The 25,013-nt window shown below is 43.5% G+C and overlaps 20 non-coding genes and 1 pseudogene across 20 annotated transcripts; 9 read left to right on the top strand and 12 right to left on the bottom strand.

Moving 5' to 3' along the window:
- Nucleotides 1-52: 52 nt before the first annotated feature.
- trnat-ugu (transfer RNA threonine (anticodon UGU)) lies at nt 53-126 on the bottom strand. The gene has a single exon. It is a non-coding gene; the product is annotated as a tRNA-Thr (tRNA).
- A 1,767-nt stretch (nt 127-1,893) lies between these two features.
- Nucleotides 1,894-1,966, bottom strand: trnar-ucu (transfer RNA arginine (anticodon UCU)). The gene has a single exon. It is a non-coding gene; the product is annotated as a tRNA-Arg (tRNA).
- Nucleotides 1,967-2,521: 555 nt separating this feature from the next.
- LOC115058282 (uncharacterized) lies at nt 2,522-2,649 on the top strand (annotated as a pseudogene).
- Nucleotides 2,650-4,667: 2,018 nt separating this feature from the next.
- On the top strand, nt 4,668-4,740 carry trnak-uuu (transfer RNA lysine (anticodon UUU)). Its single transcript has one exon. It is a non-coding gene; the product is annotated as a tRNA-Lys (tRNA).
- Nucleotides 4,741-6,127: 1,387 nt separating this feature from the next.
- Nucleotides 6,128-6,199, bottom strand: trnae-cuc (transfer RNA glutamic acid (anticodon CUC)). Its single transcript has one exon. It is a non-coding gene; the product is annotated as a tRNA-Glu (tRNA).
- Nucleotides 6,200-8,501: 2,302 nt separating this feature from the next.
- trnas-aga (transfer RNA serine (anticodon AGA)) lies at nt 8,502-8,583 on the bottom strand. The gene has a single exon. It is a non-coding gene; the product is annotated as a tRNA-Ser (tRNA).
- Nucleotides 8,584-9,967: 1,384 nt separating this feature from the next.
- On the top strand, nt 9,968-10,041 carry trnat-cgu (transfer RNA threonine (anticodon CGU)). The gene has a single exon. It is a non-coding gene; the product is annotated as a tRNA-Thr (tRNA).
- A 361-nt stretch (nt 10,042-10,402) lies between these two features.
- trnap-cgg (transfer RNA proline (anticodon CGG)) lies at nt 10,403-10,474 on the top strand. The gene has a single exon. It is a non-coding gene; the product is annotated as a tRNA-Pro (tRNA).
- A 1,079-nt stretch (nt 10,475-11,553) lies between these two features.
- Nucleotides 11,554-11,641, bottom strand: trnay-gua (transfer RNA tyrosine (anticodon GUA)). Its single transcript is given in 2 exon segments — nt 11,554-11,589; nt 11,605-11,641. It is a non-coding gene; the product is annotated as a tRNA-Tyr (tRNA).
- Nucleotides 11,642-12,351: 710 nt separating this feature from the next.
- On the top strand, nt 12,352-12,425 carry trnan-guu (transfer RNA asparagine (anticodon GUU)). The gene has a single exon. It is a non-coding gene; the product is annotated as a tRNA-Asn (tRNA).
- A 2,350-nt stretch (nt 12,426-14,775) lies between these two features.
- Nucleotides 14,776-14,847, top strand: trnap-ugg (transfer RNA proline (anticodon UGG)). The gene has a single exon. It is a non-coding gene; the product is annotated as a tRNA-Pro (tRNA).
- A 2,401-nt stretch (nt 14,848-17,248) lies between these two features.
- trnat-cgu (transfer RNA threonine (anticodon CGU)) lies at nt 17,249-17,322 on the bottom strand. Its single transcript has one exon. It is a non-coding gene; the product is annotated as a tRNA-Thr (tRNA).
- Nucleotides 17,323-17,809: 487 nt separating this feature from the next.
- trnat-agu (transfer RNA threonine (anticodon AGU)) lies at nt 17,810-17,883 on the bottom strand. The gene has a single exon. It is a non-coding gene; the product is annotated as a tRNA-Thr (tRNA).
- A 120-nt stretch (nt 17,884-18,003) lies between these two features.
- trnal-cag (transfer RNA leucine (anticodon CAG)) lies at nt 18,004-18,086 on the bottom strand. Its single transcript has one exon. It is a non-coding gene; the product is annotated as a tRNA-Leu (tRNA).
- Nucleotides 18,087-18,215: 129 nt separating this feature from the next.
- Nucleotides 18,216-18,287, bottom strand: trnaq-cug (transfer RNA glutamine (anticodon CUG)). Its single transcript has one exon. It is a non-coding gene; the product is annotated as a tRNA-Gln (tRNA).
- A 1,845-nt stretch (nt 18,288-20,132) lies between these two features.
- trnal-aag (transfer RNA leucine (anticodon AAG)) lies at nt 20,133-20,214 on the bottom strand. Its single transcript has one exon. It is a non-coding gene; the product is annotated as a tRNA-Leu (tRNA).
- Nucleotides 20,215-20,616: 402 nt separating this feature from the next.
- On the top strand, nt 20,617-20,690 carry trnat-ugu (transfer RNA threonine (anticodon UGU)). The gene has a single exon. It is a non-coding gene; the product is annotated as a tRNA-Thr (tRNA).
- A 1,859-nt stretch (nt 20,691-22,549) lies between these two features.
- Nucleotides 22,550-22,623, bottom strand: trnai-aau (transfer RNA isoleucine (anticodon AAU)). The gene has a single exon. It is a non-coding gene; the product is annotated as a tRNA-Ile (tRNA).
- Nucleotides 22,624-22,898: 275 nt separating this feature from the next.
- On the bottom strand, nt 22,899-22,972 carry trnat-agu (transfer RNA threonine (anticodon AGU)). The gene has a single exon. It is a non-coding gene; the product is annotated as a tRNA-Thr (tRNA).
- Nucleotides 22,973-23,869: 897 nt separating this feature from the next.
- On the top strand, nt 23,870-23,941 carry trnaa-ugc (transfer RNA alanine (anticodon UGC)). The gene has a single exon. It is a non-coding gene; the product is annotated as a tRNA-Ala (tRNA).
- A 307-nt stretch (nt 23,942-24,248) lies between these two features.
- On the top strand, nt 24,249-24,321 carry trnar-ucg (transfer RNA arginine (anticodon UCG)). The gene has a single exon. It is a non-coding gene; the product is annotated as a tRNA-Arg (tRNA).
- The last annotated feature ends 692 nt before the right edge of the window (nt 24,322-25,013 follow it).

Genomic DNA, 25,013 nt, shown 5'->3' with positions numbered 1-25,013 from the left:
TTATTAACTAAAGCTGTGTCTGTTATATCTATAACATTTAACCTTACGCACAAGGCACTGCTGGGACTTGAGCCCAGTATCTCCTGTTTACAAGACAGGTGCTTTGACCAGCTAAGCCACAGCACCATGCTGAAGTACATGTATATACAGAGGATCTGGTGATGGAAGTGTAATGTGTAAACTGCAGCTGAGGTTGATGGTAAAGTGGTTTGTTTTAATGTGGGAGTGCAGCGTTTGGATGCTCCAATCAGTCCGAGAAGGGTTTCCACATGTATGGATTCCCCAAGAACCATGAGGGCTGGAAAACGTGGTGTGTGTGATTGTGTGTGTGTGTGTACAGATACAAATGCTAATAAAGATAAGTATATGTACCGCAAAGGGCCTCTGATATAATACAGAGATTGTCAATTGAGATTGAGGTAGTGATTTAATTATTTTACTCCTGGAGATACTTTCACTATATATAATCACACTGTGCAAATAAAGATCAGTATATGCATCACGGTACCACTTTGGGTTTGTTTAGAGAACATGGGCTGACGGCTGGGGAATTCGCTCAAATGGTAGAGCGCTGGCTTAGCATGTGAGAGGTAGTGGGATCGATGCCCACATTCTCCACAAGACTTTAGCTCTTTGGAGATACAGCAACAAGTGAACTAAACACAGCAGGTCTCTGGGTGGGCTTTGGAGCCTTTTGGTAAACAGAAGCAGGACTATTGTTGTGTTTGGAGCTTTGACTGTTTCCTGAACACATCATAAACTGAAGCAGCTGCTCTCCTGCTCACATGTTCTTCACACCATCACAATATATCGATGGTGGGTTGGTGGACCGGTGGACACTTTGATATCAGTAAATCCACCGTGTTTTAAAGAAGTTCAGAGTGTTTCAGAGTTTCTGACATGGATACAGACAGACAGATCCAGTGTCCCAGAGAGAGAGGAGGCCCGCTGAGCTTTCATGTTCTTCTGTGGAACAGACAGCAGAGACTGAGACATTGCATGCTAAATATAAATAAAACCACATACTCAACTACTTGTTTGGCTGTTATTGCATCATTCCATATTTGCACATGTCAGTTTCACATTTGGAGTGGTAGGGTGACAACTGAAAGCTCTGGATAAGCATTACTTAGATACGTTTTCAAGTTTTAGTGGGAAAGCAAACACATCTCTCAAGGAGCCTTAGACCACCGACCATCCTGACATGTTCGTCCAGCTGCCAGTCTCTGATGAGGAAACAGAAACCAATGTAGAGGAAAGGGGCAGTGCAACTGTGCTAACATTAGCATGTAGTGTGAGGATGAAGTAAACTGTAAATCTCACTTTGAGCAACGTAGAACATTGTTTATTATTTGAATATGACTGCACAGAGTTTTTGAATGATCAATAATCTTCTCAGCTGTTCTGAATGGTGACAGTGGGGCAGCCTTTGTGTTTACATCTGAATCACATGTGATTTTGGAAATTCTTCAAAGCAGCTTCAAAGGAGGAGTTTCATTCTGTGAGTATTGTTACATCATCAGGCGATGTATCAAAGGCAGCAGCTCTTCAGACACACAAGTGACACACAACTGTGAGGAGCACAAGTGTTGACCTCTCGCACCCTACACATTTAAACCCCAGCAGTGCTGTGGTTCATACTTTACAGTATGTTTTCAGTCAGACCTGCTGATCTGCAGTGATGGGCTGTGTGTGCCCCCTGCCAAACACTGCATGTTTTCACATGGGGATGGGGGGGGTTGAAATTACAAAGGGAGAAAGAAAAGACAGAGGGAGGCTTGTCACTGTAAATTACTGTGATGAGTGCTGATTCTCTCAAATAAGAATCTGTTTAAACCAAATCAATTAAACATTTGGACACAACTTTCTGACGGGCTGTCATTAGTCTTACTAAACCCCAGATGGAACTCGAACCCACAATCCCTGGCTTAGAAGGCCAGTGCCTTATCCATTAGGCCACTGGGACACATATGGTCACATTATTTGCCCAAGAAATGGCAAAAAAATGCAATGAAATCATGGTGCAATGGGTGCGGTGTGCAGCATCCAAACTCGAATCCCATCACTGCCAATTACCCCAGCAGTGCTTCACTCTCAGTGGAGTTCCTGCTCATCACTAAAACATACTGATGAAAACCATCACTTCCTGTGAAACAACACAGACTGTTTGTCTGTGATGTTTCTCATTTTCAGCCCACCTGGTGTTGGTATTATCTTTCACTGCCTTCTGTAACTTTTGTTCACAGGGAGACCAAAAATGGCTGAATCAGCTGATTAGTTTTCATTGACAAGAAATGAACTGGCAGCGGTGGGATTAAAACCTCCGAACAGACTGGAGCCTTAATCCAGCGCCTTGGACCGCTCGGCCACACCACCACTGGATGGATGTTCACCACCCACTTCTCCAAAGTCCAACAGTGAAGGTTTCAAATCCAGTTCAGTCCAAATAGTTGCAGTTGCTTCTGTCGGCAGAACTCACAGGCATCTGGCAGGACCATGATACCTCCGACAGCTGAGCGGTATCGCTTCTCGGCGTTTTGGCTAAGATCAAGTGTAGTATCTGTTCTTATCAGTTTAATATCTGATACGTCCCCTACCCGTCCAAATCCAAACTCAGGAGACATCGGCACCGGGGGTGCCTTATCCATTAGGCCACTGGGGCTGTCAGGGGTGGGATTTGAACCCACAGCGTCACAGGAGACTGCAGCTCAGCCAGCTATGAGCAGAGTGGCGCAGCGGAAGCGTGCTGGGCCCATAACCCCACTGGGGCTCTACCGACTGAGTCAGCTAGGCTGTCACTTGCACACATGCTCCAAAAATTTGTAAAAGGGACAGACTGTCATGTGTGTCAACAAAGTCAAAGAGCACATCCCAAGCTGGATTTTCCAGATCTCCAGATCTCCTCCACAGAATGTGAAAGAAAAGGACCAAAAACAAGTTTAGGAAGTTGTGCTGCAAACGAAATGCTGTGAAGTCATTACTCGTGAGTCTTGAAACAACCTTCCATCTTCCTGCAGCAAATAATCTCCAGAGATCAGGTAAGAACTCACAACATTCAATCGAAATGATTAGCAGAGTCCTTCTTGAAAACTTCACTTAGTTGCATCTAACTCAGCTACTTTAGACAGGTTTCTGAAGAGCTCAGACATCTGGGAGAGACTCGGAGTAGAACAGCTGCTCCTTTCTGATGCTCCACTGACTGAGCTACAGATGATTCAGTAACAGCTGAGTTATCTTTAGTCCAACAACTGCTGTCCATTCCTACCACAGGGAGCCACAGGCTTGAGTGTTTTCAGTCCGAACCCCTTTCATCCACTTTGGATCACAAATTTTGGTAACTGCTGTCTTTGTCAGGAGTGGGATTCAAACCCACATCTCCATTCAGAGACCAGAATGCCCTTTAGTGCAGGAAGGAGTTAACCTTGAGTCTGGCGCCTTAGACCACTCAGCCATCCTGACACGTGGGTCCTGCTGGCAGTCTCTGATGAGGAAACAGAAATGTTAATGCTAGCTTTGATGGGACAGTGTCAGCTACACAGTGCACAGCAGTTAGCTGTGTATGAGGCAGCTGAGCTGCAGATCCAGTCAGGGTGCATCACCTGCCTGGTGAACACATGGCACCAGGATCCACTGCTGAAGAAGGCCAGCTGGCAGAGGCAGAGTTCTGCTGGGAAACTTTGGGTCTATAAAGCTATTTAATCGCCTAACGTGGGGCTCAAACCCACAACCCTGAGATTTAGACTCTCATGCTCTACCAACTAGCATGGTTGCTACAAGCACACGAAATGCCCACAAAAGACAGACTGTTATGTGAATTTTAAAACGTGGTCTTCCATGTGAGAAGTGGATATATGATACGCTCTACTCGAACCCCTCCTCACCACGGCTGTGCCTCAAACTCCTGTCCATGAATATCACTAATAGAATGGGACAGCAAGCACAGCTCTGCTGGACGCCAACACCCAGAGCTTACTGCCACAGTGTAGCCACAATGTCCCCTCAGGGAATCGAAATCCCAGTCTTCCACATGACATCTTGAATAATTTCCAAATATCTTTGATATGAGGATTTAACATGGGACGTCCCTGGGTGGGCTCAAACCTCCATCCTTTCAGTTTACAGGCAAACACGCAACACACTCACCATCACAAGACAGGTCATTTTCACAGTATTCTCTTTGCTCTTTTTCCCCTTTCAGTGTTAATTTACAAAAACAACATTAATTCTTGGAGCCATGTTTTCTTCAGATCTAACTCGGATCACTCCAATCAGAGACACTGATGGATTCTTGTGCATAAGTGCTTCTCTCTCTTTGTGAGATCAGCTAAATTCATGAATCAACATTTCCCGAACTGAAGCACAGACTTCACTCTGTGAGAGCAGTAAGTGCTATTAGTTGGGGTAGTGTTGGTGATTTCAAATCAGCAAGTTTTATCAATGGTCGGGACGTGGGGATTAAGAACATCTGAGCGTCACAAATGTTGCCTTAACCTGAGCACTGACTTGTTAATAATCACAAGTTAGTGGTTGGGACTAGAACCTCAGTTCCTTTAACAGTCTTGATGACCTGCAGTATCAGCCCCTGGCTGGGAAATGGCTGATTGTCCAACAAGCCAAGTTGGAATGATTAATTGAATTTCATCTGAATTATTGCAGCCACCTGAGAAGCCTGAGTAGCTCAGTCGGTAGAGCATCAGACTTTTAATCTGAGGGTCCAGGGTTCAAGTCCCTGTTCAGGCGATGCATCTTCTTCCCTTCAGTGGTTCACATTATAATCACGGCTGTTAGGCACAAACAGGAGGGGATCATCGGCATAGCAGTGAAAAGTGGTTCCACTTCTGTTGTTGCTTCTGTCTGCAGAACTCAAAGGTATCTGGCATGACTACGTTTGTGTTTTGAGCTTCATTAACAGTGTGCCACTCTATGGTGGAGGTCATGAGAAAAAAGTGGGAGGAGTCTTTGATCTCTGTGATGTCATTAGAACCTTTGTGACATCACAGAATCAGCATCTCCTTTGATGGTTACTGATGGAAGAGGAAAAGGTCAGATCCTGATATAATCTTGTGAATCCACAAGTATGCCTTTCTTTGTTTGTGTACCAACAGCCTGAGCTCTGGTTCTGACTTTGTTTTGATGAACCTCATTATTTACACACAGCACATTCAGGACATCAATGTGACAGTTTATTTTATGCTAAAGAAAATTATTTGTTATTCGTTGACTAACTGGTATTGGAGTTGGAAGGTCCTTATTTTGGCCTTCTCTTGTTGCCGTATCTCCAAAGAACTAAACAAAAACCGAAAGATCTGACAGCACTTTTGAAAGCAGATGCAGCACTTCCAGATAACCTTTGAATTAACATTCAACAGGTTAAAGACATTTAGAGATTGTTGAATACAGACCTAATTCAGGATAATTCTATGCAGAACAGCAGGTTGCACAGAGCAGCCTCTCTGTGTCAAACTTTTTTGTGTTCATGTTTTTGTTTATTGTTCATTATTTTCACACTTTGGTTCCATTTTTTCTAGTCTCAATCTGATGTTCTTTTGATTTAGGCTCCATGAGTGTGACTGAGTGTTTTTTTTTCCCCATTTGCGTTTCCTTCCTCTACAATAGTGTAATGGTTAGCAGCCCGAATGGCTGCAAGTCAACAGATGGGCTCATCCGGGATTTGAACCCTCTCGCACCCTAAGCGAGAATTCAGAGATAATTTTGGTTGACAGGAGTGTTGAAGCAGGTAATCATCTCATCCAGCACAGTGATGAGTCTGCCTACAGACAGCAGGTGGACAGACTGGTCGTCTGGTGTGGTCAGAACCACCTGGAGCTAAATCTGAAGACTGTGGTTTTCAGGACACTTGTTATTTTATTATTATGTACTAGACCGTAACTTCATTGTGAAGTTTTGACGTGAGTTAAAAAAAGAGGCCAAAACAGAGAACTTCATTCTCTGTTTGTTTTTCCACAGAGGAAGTGAAGTCACACACCACATGATGTTTCTCTTTCCTGCTCCTCGTTAATATAGTGGACAGTATCTCTGCCTGTCACACAGAAGACTTCAAACCTTCAAACTACTGATGCACCGCTATTTTTCCCCGATACCGTTATCAATATCTGTTAAAATTATTTTCCCTGACCGGGAATCGAACCCGGGCCGCGGCGGTGAGAGCGCCGAATCCTAGCCACTAGACCATCAGGGAGTGTGTGAACACTAAATGTTGTAGTGTGTGAGATTTTTGATGACTGAAAAGTTCTCCCCCTCAGAACATTTTAAATGCATTTTAATTTTGTGTTTGTTGAAATGAAAATGAAATGCAAATGAAAATGCACATCTGCAGTCAAACAGGTTCAGGTAGATGCAGAGTCCTACATTAAAACAAACCACTTTACCATATATATATATATATATATATATATATACACATTACACTTCCATTACCAGATCCTTTTTATATACATGTACTTCAGAGTGTTGCTGTGGCTTAGCTGGTCAAAGCACCTGTCTTGTAAACAGGAGATCCTGGGTTCAAATCCCTCCAGTGCCTTGCGCATAATGTTAAATGTTATAGATATAACAGACACAGTTTTAGTTAAGAATGAGAATTTAGTGGTTTCAACCTCAAATCCTTGAACACTGTCTGGTTAACATGTTTCGGTGATATTAGACTTCTATGGACCATTTCACTGCACTGGACCATTTTTGCAGAATCAACAACTAATAACTCCACAACGAGACTGTGTGACATCACTGGAGATCAAAGGCATTTCCTGCCTTTCATTGATCCCTCACGCGACACAGATGGATACGTCACACTCTCACGTTCGCTTCAAATGAATGAGTGCATGCAGTTTCTGTTGTGTAGTGACCATCTGGTGACACTGATCTATGAAATAATGAAACCATGAGTGAGGAAACAGAAAAGTTAATGCTAGCTTTGGTAGGACAGTGTCAGCTCTCTCTCTCCCTCTCTCAACCCAACCAGTCGAGGCAGATGGTTTCCCCCCCTGAGCCTGTTTCTGTCTGTTAAAAGAAGTTCTTCCTTGACACTGGTGCCAAGTGCTTGCTCATTGGGGATCTGTTGAGTGTCTAAATAATTTTAGAGTTTTGTCTATACCTGCTCTTTATGTAAAGATGATTGATGTAACTTTTTTGTGATTTGGCGCTATACAAATAAATCTGATTTGATGTGTGGAGTGGCAGTGGAGGGTTAGGGTTAGTGGGTTATGCAGAGTGTCTGGTAATGGAAGTGTAATGTGTATAATCAGTGACAGATTACTAATCACTGTAAAAGGGATGAAACTGAATTATTTCATTCCTTCAAAAAGCTTTAAGATAAATATATTCAACCACTTTTTGATTCCTGACCTGTTCCAAAATGAATTGCTTATGAGACAGCCCACCATTTCAGGTGCATGTGATTACATTGAAATAATATTAAAACAGTTGATTTATTTCATTTTATTCCATTCAGAAAGTAAAAATAATATATTTTATGACATTGTTACACACAGTGACATATTTCAAGTGTTTATTTCTTTTAATATTGATCATTGTGACCTCCAGCTGATGAAAACCCAAAAGTAGTTTATTTCAACAACATTTGACTTTACCTACAAGGAACTGCTGGGATTTAAACACAGGCTGCTTTAACCAGCTAACATACACAACCTTTGTCTGCATTGATTGTGAAATCATTCAGCCTGTTTGAACCCAGGACCTCTCGCACCCTAAGCAAGAATCAGACCCCTAGACCAATGATCCATGTGGAGATTGCAACATTTTCAATCAGTCGATGGATCGAAACCATCCTCTGCTAGCAGCTTTTTAGCAACAGCTAGCTGTTCACTATCCAAAGTTTGTCGTATTTGAAGATGACATCAATACAATAGTAACAATGCCATACTGAAGCTGCACTAGCTGAAGAGGGAAGATCTTCAGTCTTGAAAACAAACTTCAGTATTAACCTTGCTTGTTTTAACTCATCAACTCACTTGAGTGTTGAGATTATGTTCAAGTCCCAGCTGAGGATAGACACAACTAAGTCCACTACATGTTTTCAAACCCACGCCTCCAGAGGAGACTGCGACCTGAACACAGCGCCTTGGACCGCTCAGCCATCCTGACTGTTCGTCAAAGCAGAGGAGCCCATCAGATGGCAAAGTCAAAACGACGTCTCCTTTGGGAAGAAGAGTGCTGATACGCAGCTCATGTAGAGGCACCAAGATCACAGGTTGTTAAAACCACCTGTAAGCAGAGTGGAGCAGTGGAAGAGTGCTGGGTCCAAAACCAAGAGGTGGATGATGGAAACCATCCTCTGCTGTTCTTACACACTGGATGTTTCCTCACTGTCCCATCATGAGACATGAGTTTTAGCTGGAATATGTCAGCAGTTTTTCAGCAGCACTGAGTAACAGGAAAATATAAAGAAATCCCTCTATTAACGCTGTGCAGATTATAGAGATTCTCTAACATGCTTTTTCATGGAATCAAAAACGGCTAACCGTTGTTGGCAGGATTCGAACCTGCGCGGGGAAACCCCAATGGATTTCTAGTCCATCGCCTTAACCACTCGGCCACAACAACTACACAGAGCCAGGGAGCCTTATATCATAGGTGATAGAGCTATAGATCTCTAAAAGGAAATAAAAGGAAAGGAAATATTTTTCATAACATGCGCCCTCCACCTAAAACAGAGCAGAAGCCTTGTGAGCAGAGAGGAGGCTTCATCTGCAGCACCTGAACAGGGACTTGAACTCTGGATCCTCAGATTAAAAGTCTGATGCTCTTCAATAAGATCTGACTTCATTTTCCAAGCTGCCCCCTCGTGGTCATTTGATACACTGCAGGTGGAAATCTCAGTACTTTTTAACCACCACAGCCGCTTTGACAGAAAGTGGATGTGGTGGTTAAAAATTACACAAAACTCCAGAGGACATTGCAACCTGAACCTAGTGAGCAGAGTGGTGCAGTGGAAGCGTGCTGGGCCCATAACCCAGAGGTCGATGGATCGAAACCATCCTCTGCTATTTATACACACTGAATGTCCCATCATGAGACATGAGTTTATCAGCAGCACTGATTAACAGGAAAACACAGAGAATGTTGTCTATCATATCTATAATACTATAATACAGAAAAAAGCAGCAGAGTAATTATAGTATGGTATCGGAGTAATTATGGTCCACACCAGGCTGTAGCCTCTCTGTGTGAAACTTTGCTTGTTGTTCAGCTGCAGTTAATTATTATTTTCACACTTTAGCTGCTGGTTTGATTTTTCTCCCCTTCTCCATCTAGTGTCAGATCCAAAATACATCCCTGTACATCAGAGTGGTGCTGTGGCTTAGTTGGTCAAAGAGCCTTGTTGCTCAGGTCAGATGTTGTAAAAACAAACTACTTTTGGGTTTTCATCAGCTGTAGGTTACAACGATCAATATTATAGATATGACAGACAAAACTCTCCATGTCTTCCTGTTAATCAGTGCTGTGAAAAAGTCATGTCTCATGATGGGACATCCAGTATGTATATGTAGCAGTATCGGTGCGCGAGGTCCTGGGTTCAAATCCCGGACAAGCCCCTTTGTTGCCTTTCAGTTAATAAGGGTGCTAACTGTTCCACTATGGAGCTGTGTGAGCTTTGCTGTCTGGTAGTTTTGTGGCTCATGCTGTGCTGAGGAGAAGGGATATTGTTGATTGACTGCTTTTCACAGCAGACAAACTTTGGTAGGAGTCATGATGGGCAGCCACTTACTTTGTCCCCAAACACACCTTTCAGCATGAGAGGTGAAAGAAAATTGGTTTCTGTCAGAAGTGGGATTCGAACCCACGCCTCCAGGGGAGACTGCGACCTGAGCGCCAGGTAGATGCAGAGTCCTACATTAAAACAAACCACTTTACAGAAAATGCCACCGGCAGTATACACATTACACTTCCATTAACAGATCCTCTGCATATCCAGGTCCTTCAGAGTGGTGCTGTGGCTTAGCTGGTCACAGCGTCTGTCTCGTAAACAGGAGCTCTTGGGTTCAAATCCCAGCAGTACCGTTCTCCCCATGTTGAATGTGCAATCTGCAAGATGTTACAGATGTTACACACCACATTTATCGTACAGTGAGACTTTCTCTGAGTTTGACAACTTTTAGTCTCCATCTGACATTCTTTTCATTGAGACTCCATACAGGCTGTTAATGATTACTTTTTTTTGTGTTTGTCTCTGAAACCACTTCTGTGTCAGTGTGGAATTTGTTTGGACATGTGACAAGTTTTTCACAGATTTGAGTTTAAATGGAGGAGACTTGAGCTCCCTGCACTCTTTTATGTATGTCTCTAACTCCACCTTAAACTTTACTGTCTTACTGTATGATAAATGCTATGCAACATGTTGATTGCCAAACAAGCTCCATGTGGCTCGTTGGTCTAGGGGTATGATTCTCGCTTCGGGTGTGAGAGGTCCCGGGTTCAAATCCCGGACGAGCCCATCTGTTGATGTTGGACCATTACACCACAGAGCTGTGTGAGGTTTACTGTCTGGTGGTTAGTTGCAGTATCTTGGCAGCAAGAGCGATAGTAGTTTTGAGCTCATGCTGTGCTGAGGAGAAGTCTCACGGCAGGGGAGGCAGAGATGCAATTGTTTACAGTGTAGGGGCCGCCTGACTAAAAATAAAAACAGTGCTGGGGTGGCGGGGTGCCATCCAGTGACTGTGAAGTTCATACCATATGATTAACATGTTCCAGTTTTGTTGTTGCTTCTGTCTGCAGAACTCAAAGGTATCTGGCAGGACCACATTTGTCTTTGGAGCTTCATTGACAGTGTGCACTCTGTGGTGGAGAGATCAAAGACTCCTCCCATTTTTCTCATGAACTCCACAGTAGAATGCACACAGTTAATGTGGTGTGGTGGTGTCCCTCAAAGACCTTACTGCTGATGGCTCGTTGGTGTAGGGGTCTGATTCTTGCTTCGGGTGCGACAGGTCCCGGATTCAAATCCCGGACGAGCCCTTACTGTTACGTTGCCAATATCAGTGCCTGGCCATTGTGACTCTTACCAAAGTTTGTCTCCTGTGAAAAGCGGTCAATCACCACATTTCCATCTGCTCAACACCACAACAACCACTTTGTCGTGAGTGAGTCTGAAGAGCTGCTGCTTTTGATATATTGCCAGTCAGCAAATAGTATTTGGCAAGGATCATGTAGATCTACATACTGTAGAGTATCATCAAGATCACAGGTTGGTAACATCACCTGTGAGCAGAAAATCCCAAAAATCCAGACCCGAACACCAGAGGAAGGTTAGTTTTTTCTCCACATTATTCACAGAAATGGTCAAAAGCCTTTGATGCTCGTTGAACTTCAGTGGTAGAATTCCTGCGTGCTGCACATGTTTGATTCTCAGCTGATGGTAATGATCCTCTTAACAACATCCAAATGTTAGAAACTCAGTGCTGCCTGCAATATAAAACACAGCTGCTCTACATGAAAAGTGATGCAACTGTGGTCACCTCCTGTCTGTAGTCAGACTCATCACTGTGCTGGATGAGGCCGATGAAAAAAACAGCCTCCTTCGAGCCGGATTTGAACCAGCGACCTAAGGATTTTAGCTGTAAGCCTCTACAGTCCTCCACTCTACCAACTGAGCTATCGAAGGGAGCTGGTAGTGTGTAGTGGATTCAGTAACAGCTGAGTTTTCTTTAGTCCAACAACTGCTGTCCATTTCTCCCACAGGGAGCCACAGGCTTTAGATATGACAGTATGACTTATATGACAGTAACCTGCAGAGTGAGGCCGAGGTTGTGAGTTCTAGCCTCACCTGGAGCAGCTGCTTGAGCTTTTGGAAGAAAGTTGGTATCTTGTTGAGTGCACATTCACCTCACTTTGGTCTGTCCATGTTGCAGCCTGCTGTTCTTGGTAGAATTATCCTAAAGGTCAGACTTTAGATCCATCTTGAACTATCGCGAAATATCCTTGAAACCTGTTTAAGGTTAATTCAAAGGTTATCTGGATGGACTGTATCTGCTTTCAAAGCTGTTGTCAGATCTTTCTGTTTTTTCTACACAACTCCAATACCAGTTAGTCAGCAAAATATGATGAGCCAAGTCCACTGAGACAAATAACAAAGGATTTTATTTAGCATAAAATAAACTGTCACATTAATGTCCTGAATGTGCTGTGTGTAAATAAAGATCGAAACCCGTCATGTCAAGCCGTCTCTTATCAATAACATCATTGGCTGGAACTCATATCAATCAGAAAAACGGCTGACAGTTTGAGATTCAAACCAACGACCTTCTTCTTGTGGGGCAACATTGAGGATAATTCCAGCAGGAACAGCAGGCTGTAACAGGAACTGATCAACTTGTCTCTGTGGTGCAATCGGTCAGCGCGTTCGGCTGTTAACTGAAAGGTTGGTGGTTCAAGCCCACCCAGGGACGATCTTTGTTTAATTCACTGGTATTATAGTTCACACATGGAAGAACGGAGGGTTTTTAAGTTGATGCTCAGTTATCTCCATCTAGTGGACAGATGGTAGAAGTTGATTCCTGAAAAGAGGAAGTGACTTTTCCTCAGATCAAACTGTTGAAGGAGAACGAGCAGCTTCTTCCTCACTGACTCACTCAACCTCTGTCTCCTGGGTTTGGATTTAGGTCTGGGTCTGGGTCTGGGTCTAAGACCAGGTGGGCCTGCTCAGAGTCTCTGTGTTGGATGTGAGCTGCTGAAATCTCTGAACACCATGACACAGATAATATCAGTCTGATGTGTCATCTGTAATCCAGATGTTGTCAGCAACAAACAGATGTTCCTGACAGAAGCTGTGCTGATTCACTTCAAGCAGCACATGAGCCTCTTTCTCAGGAGCACACACAGAAAAAATAAGATTTTCTATTCCAACAATATACGTGATGTCCTCGTGTATGAATGAATGTTTCACTGATGCAGATTTTTACAGAACAACATCAACAACTCCACATACTCCATAACTCCACAATGAGACTGTGTGACGTCACTGGAGATCAAAGGCATTTCCTGTCTTTCATTGATCTCCAACATGACACAGATGCATAAGTCACACTATCTCACGTTTTCTTCAAATGGATGAGCGCAGACACACAGAAATCACTCTGGACTGATGATATCACAATACTCACAGAATTAAACTTTTCCTTTGAAGCTGCTTTGAAGAATTTCCAAAATCACAGGTGATTCAGATGTAAACACAAAGGCTGCCCCACTGTCACCATTCAGAGCAGCTGAGAAGATTATTGATACAAATACATGCTAAGCCAGCAGCCTACCTCCCTACCAGCCTAACTCCTAGCCAGCATGTGCTAACTAATTCAGATGTTCTTAACCCCCACACCCTAAAAACTGATAAAACTTGTCATTGACTTCTGAAATCACCAACACTATCCCAACAAATAGCACTTACTGCTCTCAGAACACAAGTCTGTGCTTCAGTTCGGGAAATGTTGACGACAAATTCACTCACTCAGCTGAGAAATCTGAGAAAGAAATCTATCAAAACTGGTTTTAATACCATCCAGGACAACCCCAAAGAGAAACACTTGTACAAAAGGAAGTCGTCTGTGTTTCATAATTGAAATGGTCAGTATTGTATTCTAAGAAGATGTTGTTGTCTTTGTCAGTCAGCACTGCCCCAACAAGTAGCACTTACTGAATTCAACAGTCAAGTTACGGTAACATTTGGTATCCATATAGCAGATACCAGGTCCATCCACAGCTACTGATCAGCTGAAAGCTAAAAAACTGAGCAGAGTGCTGTGGACTTGAGTGAAACAGTGAAAGGATTTCCCCAACAAGCCTTTTGATCGTAGCTGTAGAATGTCATAAAGATGTTCTGTGGCTGAGCTGCTCACAGGGCCTGTTTCTGCAAACAGAAAATCACTGCACCTCCACTGATGTGATTCAGTTTTCAATTCCTCTGATTCCTCAATCAACTGTTAGTAGAAACTGTGGCACCTTTGGCATTTCCTACAAGCTTTTTATCTCTCATTTCAGCATGCATGGTATAAAAGGTATTCATGTGGGAGACCTAGAATTCATCATGTGTTAAACTGAGAACTCAGTCGTCACACTCAACTGATGTTGTATGCACGATCCAAAGGAATGGAGGCAACTGGCAGTGGTGGGATTCAAACCCACGCCTCCGAAGAGAGTGGAGCCTTAATCAGGCCCATTTTTTCCCCCCAGAATCTCTGTAATCTGCACAGCCTTAAAATATGACACAGCTGAGTGCTGTTGTTAGGACTCATCTAGCAGAGAGACAAACCTTTTTTTTGATGGCACAATCTAGTACAAAGGAACTGTACCACTTCAGGTCCATTCAGAGAACGTGGCAGGCTGGGTGACACCATCACCAGAAATTAAAATGTGTAATATCTGTGAAACCGTAGGAGTACAAATGAACGGTACCATTTCGGGTCCACTTGGAATGCATGGCGGGCTGGGTGACCTGTGGATTTGCTAAAAAAAATAATGCCATACAAACCAGCACAGACGAAACACAAAGGAGACAGACTATTTCGCTGATATTTTGCGTGGGGTGGGGGGCCAGCTTCACACAGGTGTGTGATGACCCTGTAGTTGGCACACACCCTCTGGTCCCCCTTCTTGAAGGGCTGTTAATGATTCCTTTGTTTGTGTGTAGCTGTTCTGTTCTTAATGTTGGATCTTTCTTGTCAATAAAGAAGGATTGAATAAAGATCAGAATGAAAAGGAAAATTTTTTCTAAAAAAAAAAAAAAAAAAAAGGCCCTTCACCAAGGGCTCGTTGGTCTAGGGGTGTGATTCTCGCTTTGGGTGCGAGAGGTCCCGGGTTCAAATCCCGGACGAGCCCTGCATGTGATGTGTCCAGTGATCTGCATCCCTGTTCAAGTATCAGAATATGGGGCATCAAGAATTAAGGCAGGAAACTGTGACAAGGCTTTTGAAATTCCTTCCACCTGCCTCTAACAAGATGTTAATGAAATATTCCAAACTTTTTTAAAATTTAAAATGAAAACTTTTAAAATGTGATGAAGTAACATGATGTTCTATCTGTCACCAACCCAGAGTAAGGAAAAGAGTGAGATAGAGGAGACCTGTCAGTGTTCCAGTATAAACATACAGCCCTGACCACTGTTGTATCCAGGCAGTGCTGACTGCTGCTTTTCATGGAGAGCAGTGGCCATTGCATTGGCCGGGAACAGAACCTGGGCCTCTCACATTCTACCACTGAACCACCAATGCTGACTGCACAGCCAAACCCACCTCCAATATGATGGCAATGCAGAGTAGAGCGTAGCATATCTCCACTTGTCATATGGAAGACCATTTTTTCAAGTAATTCAAATTCAAGTAACAGTCCGTCTGTCAGGATGGCTGAGTGGTCTATAGGCACCAGACTTAAGGTAAACGTCTTCCTGCACTAAAGGGCATTCTGGTCTCTGAATGGAGACATGGGTTCAATTCCCACTCCTGTCAAATTAAGCATTTTGCAAAATTTGTGATCCAAACTCTTCCAAAGTGGATGAAAAATCAGTATAAACTGTGAATTTGACTTTTTCACTGTAAAGGGGTTAGGACTGAAGGTCAGTATCTGGAGGATTTTGCAGATGATGTGCTCCTTTCGGCACCATCAGCCTGAGAACGACAGCACTCATTGGTTTGGTTGCCATCCACAGTTCATCACTTCTATTTTAATTCCTTCTTCAAATCTTAATTTTTATCATTCTGTATGTTTTGCTGTGTTTAAACTCCTGAACGCTTTGATCTACAGAAAGAGGACATGACCTGACTGTGTGTCACATAAATGTATGAAACCAATCTGTTAAAGTGACGCTGAAATGAATCCTTGTAACATTAATTGTTCAGCAGCATGACTTGTCATGATACAGAGGTTGTGTCCTGTCTGGGGGGTCACCACAGAGGAGGAGCTAGTGAGGACAGGCAGCATTATCAATGTCCTCATCTCATCCAGAAGGTTTCATCAGACAGATAAGCGATTTAGCTGTCACAGGAGCTCAGAAGCTGTCTGGTTAGCTAAAGCTGCTAAAGCTACCACACCATGCAGGGGATGTAGCTCAGTGGGCGAGCGTACTGCACAGCTGGGGCAACCTGGCAGTGGTGGGATTCGAACCCACGCCTCCAAAGAGACTGGAGCCTGAATCCGGCACCTTGTAGTCCCATATGGTCTAGCGGTCAGGATTCCTGGGTTTCACCCAGGCGGCCTGGGAAAGTTTAATCACATCAGTGGAAGTGTAGTGATTTGATCCCAGGATTTCCTTTTTCCAGAAACAGGCCCTGTGAGCAGCTAAGCCACAGAACATCTTCAGTCAGACCAACAGCAGGCTGACATCCACAGTTCATCACTTTTATTTTCATTCCTTCTTCAAATCTTTATTTTTTATCATTAAATATGTTTTGCCGCGTTTCAAATCCTTAACTTTTTGCTACAGAAAGAACAAGAACAACCATGGAAGCATTTAAAAAAGAAAGTTTCATTTTGATTGTATCTTCAGCTCAGTCCCCACTTGGGAAACTCAAAGTGACAGTAGCTGCTAGATTTAAGATCATACCACAGCTTGGGCTGTTGGCAGTGGTGGGATTCAAACCCATGCCCCTGAAGAGACTAGTTAAGAGACTAGAGAGAATATTGCTACTCCGTCCTTGGAAAATGGAAACAACCTGGTTTTGGTCCACCTCACCCATGTGAGGAATTTGTGTGTGATCTAATCAGGGAGTCTTTGCATACTCACTTTGATGGGTGGTTTTTGCACAGGGCGATGAGCTCAAATGGTACAGCGCTCGCTTAGCATGTGAGAGGTCCTGATCAATGCCCACATTCTCCACAAGACTTCAGCTAACTAAACACAGCAGGTCCTGGGTGGATTTTGGAGCCTTTTGGTAAACAGAAGCAGGACTATTGTTGTGTATGGAGCTTTGACTGTTACCAAAATATTACTAACAGGTGAAGGTTCATTCTGATGGAATGAACTGTTTCTACACAAGCTGCATGAATGTGACACAGAGCTCATGTTTAAAGTATTTTTCTTCAGTACTCTTATTGTGTATGGAGCTCTGACTGTTGACATAAGTGCAGGTGACCTAAATTCAGCAGCATCATCAATGTCCTCATCTCATCCAAAAGGCTTCATCAGACAGATCAGTGTTGCAGGAGCTCAGAAGCTATGTGGCTAGCTAATACTGCCAGACCATGCACAAGTGCTTTCTATCTACAACAGCTTTAGTTATGAACGAGGCACTGCGGGGACTTGAACCCAAGATCTCCTGTTTACGAGACAGGTGCTTTGACCAGCTAAGCCACAGCACCACTCTGAAGTACATGTATATGCAGAGGATCTGGTAATGGAAGTGTAATGTGTATACTGCAGCTGAGGTTGATGGTAAAGTGGTTTGTTTTAATGTAGGACTCTGCATCTACCTGAACCTGTTTGACTGCAGATGTGCATTTTCATTTGGACCCCAGGAAGAGTAGCTGCTGCCTCAGTGACAGCTAACAGGGATCCTAACAAGTGATAAATAATAAACAGACATTTCCAACCGTCATCAAAATGTATTCTTTAATTAAATGTTCCAGAGCTCAGGCTGCTGGTACACAAACAAAGAAAGGCATACTTGTCTGGGATTTGAAACCAGGACCTCTCACAACCTAAGCGAGAATCGTACCCCTAGACCAACAAAGAGAGACATGGAGAGTGTGACAGTTAACTGACTGGTCAGAGAGAGTGCTGTGTCTTTTTAATGGAACTTATGCTGAGGAAGTTCCATGAGTTCAACAACATTAAACTTCATCAAAGAGGCACTGCTGGGATTTGAACGCAGGATCTCCTGTTTACTAGACAGGCGCTTTGACCAATTAAGCCACAGCACCACACGTTCTGTGAGGTGAGGTGAGGTGAGGTTCTAATGACATCAAAGAGATCAAAGACTCCTCCCACTTTTTTCTCATGACCTCCACAGTACACTCTGTTAATGAAAGAAAAGCAGCTTCTGTCAGAAGTGGGATTTGAACCCACGCCTCCAGGGGAGACTGCGACCTGAACGCAGCGCCTTAGACCGCTCAGCCATTCTGACGACAGATGCTAAAAAAATGAACCGAAAAATTTGCTGAAAATGAGCCCATCAAAGTGAGTCCACAATACACAATGACTGCTCAAAATTCGCACTTCCTCACATGTGTAGAGCGTTTCACTTGTAAGATTCAGGTTCCACCGAGATTTGAACTCGGATCGCTGGATTCAGAGTCCAGAGTGCTAACCATTACACCATGGAACCCTGCTGGCATGTGCTTACGCAGATGTGAATGGAATTTTAGTCCTTTAAAAGCGTGGGCAGTCAAAGGTCGACCAAAATACCTTTGTCCCAAAACCTTACAGCAGTAGAGGTGAAAGAAAATCTGTCATTTCACACAGTGAAGGTTCCAATGTGAATAGATGGCAGGAGTCACGGTTGTTAGTCACATACAGGAGGGGATCATCTGCATAGCAGTGAAAATTTGTTCCAGTTTTGTTGTTGCTTCTGTCTGCAGAACTCAAAGGTATAAGCAATTTAAAAAAAAATAAATAATGAATAAACAATTATCAAATAAAATGAACCGAATTCTATTGACTTTTAGGACATTTGATTTGGGTTGTTGTTGGTTCTTGTGAACTTTGTGATAATCCCTGCAGGTTAGATTTATGAAAGTTGCCATGTTTTTGATTTTGATGATGTTCCTTTTGGCAATGGTCTGTTCCCCTGAGGTTCGTCTGTGCTGTGCAGGATGCCCCCGACGTGCACTGACGTGCGTGCCTACTGCACCAACGAGGCCTGGAACCCAGAGAAAGTAAAAGAGTGAGATGGAGGAGAGCTGTCAGTGTTTCAGTATAAACATACAGCCCTGACCACTGTTGTATCCAGGCAGAGCTGACTGATTCTGACAATGGGACATTAAACTGGCCTAATGGACATTGATAAGGTGTTTTTAAATTATTGAAAAAATGTTTCTTTTCATTCTGATCTTTACTCAAGTGAGTGGAAGACATGGAAGCAATAATGAGAACAGATGATCTGACCCTGACGTGAACACGCAACCTTCTGATCTGGAGTCAGATGCGCTACCATTGCGCCACAGAGCCTTCCTGTGTGGTGGGTACTGATCTAAAGATAAACAAGGCTAATCAGTTAATCAGTAGCCTGCAGGGCGGGGAAGTTGTCAGCGTCTCCACACCACTTTGGTGGTGTAAACTGATGTGAAAGTGCACATCGCTCTGCAGCTCTCAACAGCAGGTGCTGCTGTGAGCCCCGTCCCAAAGCCCTCACCTATTCAATCTATTGATGAAACATTTCAGAAGCCAAGCAGTCCAAGGTGCTGCATTCATTCTGCGGTCTCTTCAAAGGGTCGGTTTGAATCCCATCGCTACTAATTACCTCTATTCCTCTGAATGTAACCTGTTTACAACATCAGTTGAGTGTGATGACTGAGCTCTTAGTGAAACACATCACGGGTTGTAGGTCTTCCACGTGAATGCCTTTTATAGCAGGCATTGCTTCTTAATGCTGAAATGAGAGATAAAAAGCTGTGTCGGAAGTTTCAAGGTGCTAACATTTACAAACAGTTTCTACTAACAGTTAGTTGAGGAATCAGCTGAATGAGGACAGATGTGACTTAAAGCACAACAAAGATCTTTCCCAGAAGGCCCTCAGACAAAGAAGCTGGGTAACAGCACAGACTGTCAGGAGTGGTATTTGAACGCTCAATTCGCTCGACCAAAGCGTGAGACACCTGTGAGAAAGCTCAAAGCTGTGTCCAAAGGTTTGGAGGAGTGAATGGCAGAAAGATGTCTTTGCAGCATCTTTGCAACACTCCGTTTATAACAGTTTTACATTTAATTAAATACTTCACTGCAAAAATGACACACATATGACATTATGGGAAATCTCACAATATTTCACGGTGTGGTTGAAAGAGGAGGGAGAATATTGGAAAGGTAGGTCAAAAAAACCTATGTGACTGTGATGTTTCTCATTTCAGCCCACCTGGTGTTGGTATCGTCTTTCACTGGCTTCTATAACTTTTGTTCACAGGGAGACAAAAAATGCCCGAATTAGCTGATTAGTTTTCATTGACAAGAAACAAACTGGCAGTGGTGGGATTCGAACCCACGCCTCCGAAGAGACTGGAGCCTTAATCCAGCGCCTTGGACCGCTCGGCCACACTACCCTGCGAACAAAACTCGAACCCACTACACATTGAATGGTCTGCAGCTCAGCTCCCTCATACACAGCTAACGGCAATGGTTCGAGTGTGGCGCTGATAACACCAAGGTCATGGGTACCATTTGAGCTAATTCCCCAGCCGTCAGCACATGTTCTCTAAACGAACCCAAAGTGGTACCGTGATGCATATACTGATCTTTATTTGCACAGTGTGATTATATATAGTGAAAGTATCTCCAGGAGTAAAATGATTAAATCACTACCTCAATCTCAATTGACAATTGATTGGAGCATCCAAACGCTGCACTCCTACATTAAAACAAACCACTTTACCATCAACCTCAGCTGCAGTATACACATTACACTTCCATCACCAGATCCTCTGTATATACATGTACATCAGAGTGGTGCTGTGGCTTAGCTGGTCAAAGCGCCTGTCTTGTAAACAGGAGATCCTGGGTTCAAATCCCAGCAGTGCCTTCTGCATAATGTTAAATGTTATAGATATAACAGACACAGCTTTAATTAATAATGAGATTTTAGTGGTTTAAACCTCAAATCCTTGAACACTGTCTGGTTAACATGTTTCGGTGATATTAGACTTCTATGGACCATTTCACCGCACCACATTTTTGCAGAATCAACAACTAATAACTCCACAACGAGACTGTGTGACGTCACTGGAGATCAAAGGCATTTCCTGCCTTTCAGTGATGCCCCACGCGACACAGATGGATACGTCACACTCTCACGTTCGCTTCAAATGAATGAGTGCATGCAGTTTCTGTAGTGTAGTGACCATCATGACTCTGAACAAAGTTTGTCTCCTGTTAAAAAAGGGTAATGACCGCATTTCAATCTGCTCAACAGCAGGGTACAACTCAGACAGACTAAAGCCAGCTGAACACCGACGAGGATGGGATTCTTTCTTTCTCCCTTTGTAATTTCAACCCCCCCACCCCCATGTGAAAACATGCAGTGTTTGGCAGGGGGCACACACAGCCCATCACTGCAGATCAGCAGGTCTGACTGAAAACATACTGTAAAGTATGAACCACAGCACTGCTGGGGTTTGAATGTGTAGGGTGCGACGGGTCAACACTTGTGCTCCTCACAGTTGTGTGTCACCTGTGTGTCTGAAGAGCTGCTGCCTTTGATACATCGCCTGATGATGTAACAACTGTCACCATTCAGAACAGCTGAGAAGCTGATTGATACAAATACATGCTAAGCCAGCAGCCTACCCATTAAGATAACTTAGTATGTGCTAACTAATTCAGATGTTCTTAACCCCCACACCCTAAAAACTGATAAAACTTGTCATTGACTTCTGAAATCACCAACACTAGCCCAACAAATAGCACTTACTGCTCTCAGAACACAAGTCTGTGCTTCAGTTCGGGAAATGTTGACGACAAATTCACTCACTCAGCTGATCTGAAGAAATCTATCAAAACTGGTTTTAATACCATCCAGGACAACCGCAAAGAGAAGCGCTTGTACAAAAGGAAGTCGTCTGTGTTTCATAATTGAAATGATCAGTATTGTATTCTAAGAAGATGTTGTCTTTGTCAGTCAGCGCTGCCCCAACAAGTAGCACTTACTGAATTCAACAGTCAAGTTAGTGCTCAAGTTAAGGTAACATTTGTGACTTTCAAACTACTTCCTTATCCCCCACCCCCCATATCACTGATAATATCTGCTGTCCTGGTGATTGAAGAAAGGAAGGAATGGCATTCCTACGCAGATTCCACAGAGATGGGATTCGAGTTTATATGCTGCAGCTCAGCTAGTACTAGTACTTGACGTAACTTCATTATGATGTTTTGATGTGAGTTTAAAAAAAGAGGCCAAAGCATTAGGAGTTTGCCTTTAAGTGGACTTCAATGGCTGCTGTTTTGTCATCACATGTACACTTGTGTTCACTTTGGTAATTTGGTAGGATGACTACACAGGATAAATTGCTCTAAGCTGAGTGGATAGTTGAGAGATCAGGGTGTTGCACAAGATAAGTACTTTCTGTGCTTCATTATCAACGCTGGAGATGACGGGGATTGAACGCAGGGCCTCATACAGGCAAAGCATGCACTCTACCACTGAGCTACATTCCCTGCATGGTGCACAATGCCCGCTGGAAACTAATCACTAAACTGTTACAAAGGAAATGATCAATCTGCAGTCTTTGTTCTGATCATTATAACTTTGTGTTATTGTTGTATCTGATAAGTTAAGCTGCACTTCTAATGACCACCAGGGGGCAGTTCCACTGGTTGGAAAAAGACTTCAGACTGCATTGAAGTCTATGGAGAGAACAACACCAAGTTCTGAGATCCTGCTTGTAGCCAGTAAGGGGATTGAACCCATGACCTTGGCGTTATTAGCACCACGCTCTAACCAGCTGAGCTAACCGGCCTGTGTGAAAGCATTTTTTTGGCTTATTTTTACAAATTTTTAACCAGCTAACAGCATTGGCTGTGAAATCATTCAGCCTGTTACTGGCTCAAGTCCACAGCACTGTCCTCAGCTGTTTTTGTTGGATAGTATCTGGTTTGGTTTAATCTCTTCCACAAAACGTCAGGATGTTCCAAAGGGAGACATGAAGACTCTGCAGTTACCTGATGGGTCAGAGAGTTTTAATGGAACTCCTGCAGAAGAGGTTACATGAGTTTATCTCAACAACCTTAAAATAGGCACTGCTGGGATTTGAACCCAGGATGTCCTGTTTACTAGACAGGCGCTTTGACCAACTAAGCCACAGCACCACTCTGATGTACAGAAATGTACAGAGGATCTTAAAATATTCCAACATCAGTAGCTGACCATCATGACTCTTTCAAGACAGGTGCTTTGACCAGCTAAGCCACAGCAGCACTGCAACATTCATCTATATACAGAGGATCTGGTAATGGAAGTGTAATGTGTATACAGTTGAGGTTGATGGTAAAGTGGTTTGTGAACCTGTTTGACTGCAGATGCGCATTTTCATTTGGACCCCAGGAAGAGTAGCTGCTGCCTCAGTGACAGCTAACAGGGATCCTAACAAGTGATAAACAATAAACAGACATTTCCAATCATCATCAAACTGGATTTTTCTTTTAAATGGCTTATGGTCTACCGACGTCTCCCATGACACTGGAGCCTCACAGCTAAATCAATTATCTGTCTGATGAAACCTTCTGGATGAGATGAGGACATTGATAATGCTGCCTGTCCTCACTAGCTCCTCCTCTGTGGTGACCCCCAAACAGGACACAACCTCAGTATCATGACACGTCATGCTGCTGAACAATTAATGCTACAAGGATTCATTTCAGCGTCACTTTAACAGATTGGATTCATACATTTATGAGACACACAGTCAGGTCATGTCCTCGTTCTGTAGATCAAATTGTTGCAGAGTCAGAATGAATAGTCAATGGTGGAGGTCATGTCACAGTACTCACAGAATGAAACTCCTCCTTTGAAGCTGCTTTGAAGAATTTCCAACATCACATGTGATTCAGCTGAGCAGCTGAGAAAGTACAAAGTACAAAGTACTTTATGAACCAACATCAAAATGCTGGAAACACCGTGCTGTTGGGGGGCGCCGGTGTGTGTGTGTATGTGAATTCATGCACGTGAGTGGCATGCTAAAACTGCTAAAACTGCCACACCATGTAGGGGATGTAGCTCAGTGGTAGAGTGCATGCTTTGCATGTGTGAGGCCCCAGGTTCAATCCCCGGCATCTCCGTTGCTGATAATGAAACGAGGGACATGTCATGGGCTCCAGTGGAGTGGAGTGGTGTTGGAGGGATCAGAGTGTTGGAGAGCAAAACTCTGTCCTGTGCTTCAGATACACTGTATCAGAAGCATTTATATCAGATTATGATGATTAATAATCAGTCAATGAAGCTACTCAAATGTGATTTTGGAAATTCTTTGAAGCAGCTTCAAAGGAGGACATCTTCAGACTCTCATCACAATAAGTTTTGTGTCTTATTTGGCTCCATTTGGTGGAAGCTGTGAATCATTAACATGGGACATTAACATGGCCCGGTGACCACGTGGCCTAATGGACAAGGCGTCTGACTTCGAATCAGAAGACTGAGGGTTCAAGTCCCTTCGTGGTTGGGATGTTATGTATTACAGGTTATACCATATTTAATGGCTCTGGTGAAACCAAAGTGGAGGAAAGGGGCAGTGCAACTGTTGTAACATCAACATGTAGTGGCAGTGATCAGCAAGTTGATCAATGTAGAATGTAGTTTGTTATTTGCATCACTGCCTCAGCAGAGGTGGGTTTTGGGCCCAGCACTCTTCCACTGCTCCACTGCTGCTTCACACTCTGCTGTGAACCGATCCAATGAGTGCTGTCGTTCTCAGGCTGATGGTGCTGAAAGGAGCACATCATCTGCAAAATCCTCCAGATACTGACCTGGAACCCCTCCTCACCACGGCTCTCAAAATAATTTTAATAAGAGTTTGGTCTAGACCTGTTGTATATGTACTTGACGTAACTTCATTATGATGTTTTGACGTGAGTTTAAAAAAAGAGGCCGAAACATTAGGAGTTTGCCTTTAAGTGGACTTCAATGGCTGTTGTTTTGTCATCACATGTACACTTGTGTTCACTTTGGTAATTTGGTAGGATGACTACACAGGATAAATTGCTCCAAGCTGAGTGGATAGTTGAGAGATCAGGGTGTTGCACAAGATAAGTATTTCCTGTGCTTCATGATCAATGCTGAAGATGGCGGGGGCCGCGGAGCCTCATACATGCAAAGCATGCACTCTACCACTGAGCTACATCCCCTGCATGGTGC

This window comes from Echeneis naucrates, chromosome 2, assembly GCF_900963305.1.
Source record: "Echeneis naucrates chromosome 2, fEcheNa1.1, whole genome shotgun sequence".
NCBI lineage: Eukaryota > Metazoa > Chordata > Actinopteri > Carangiformes > Echeneidae > Echeneis > Echeneis naucrates.
This window is presented reverse-complemented; position numbering and strand designations above follow the sequence as displayed.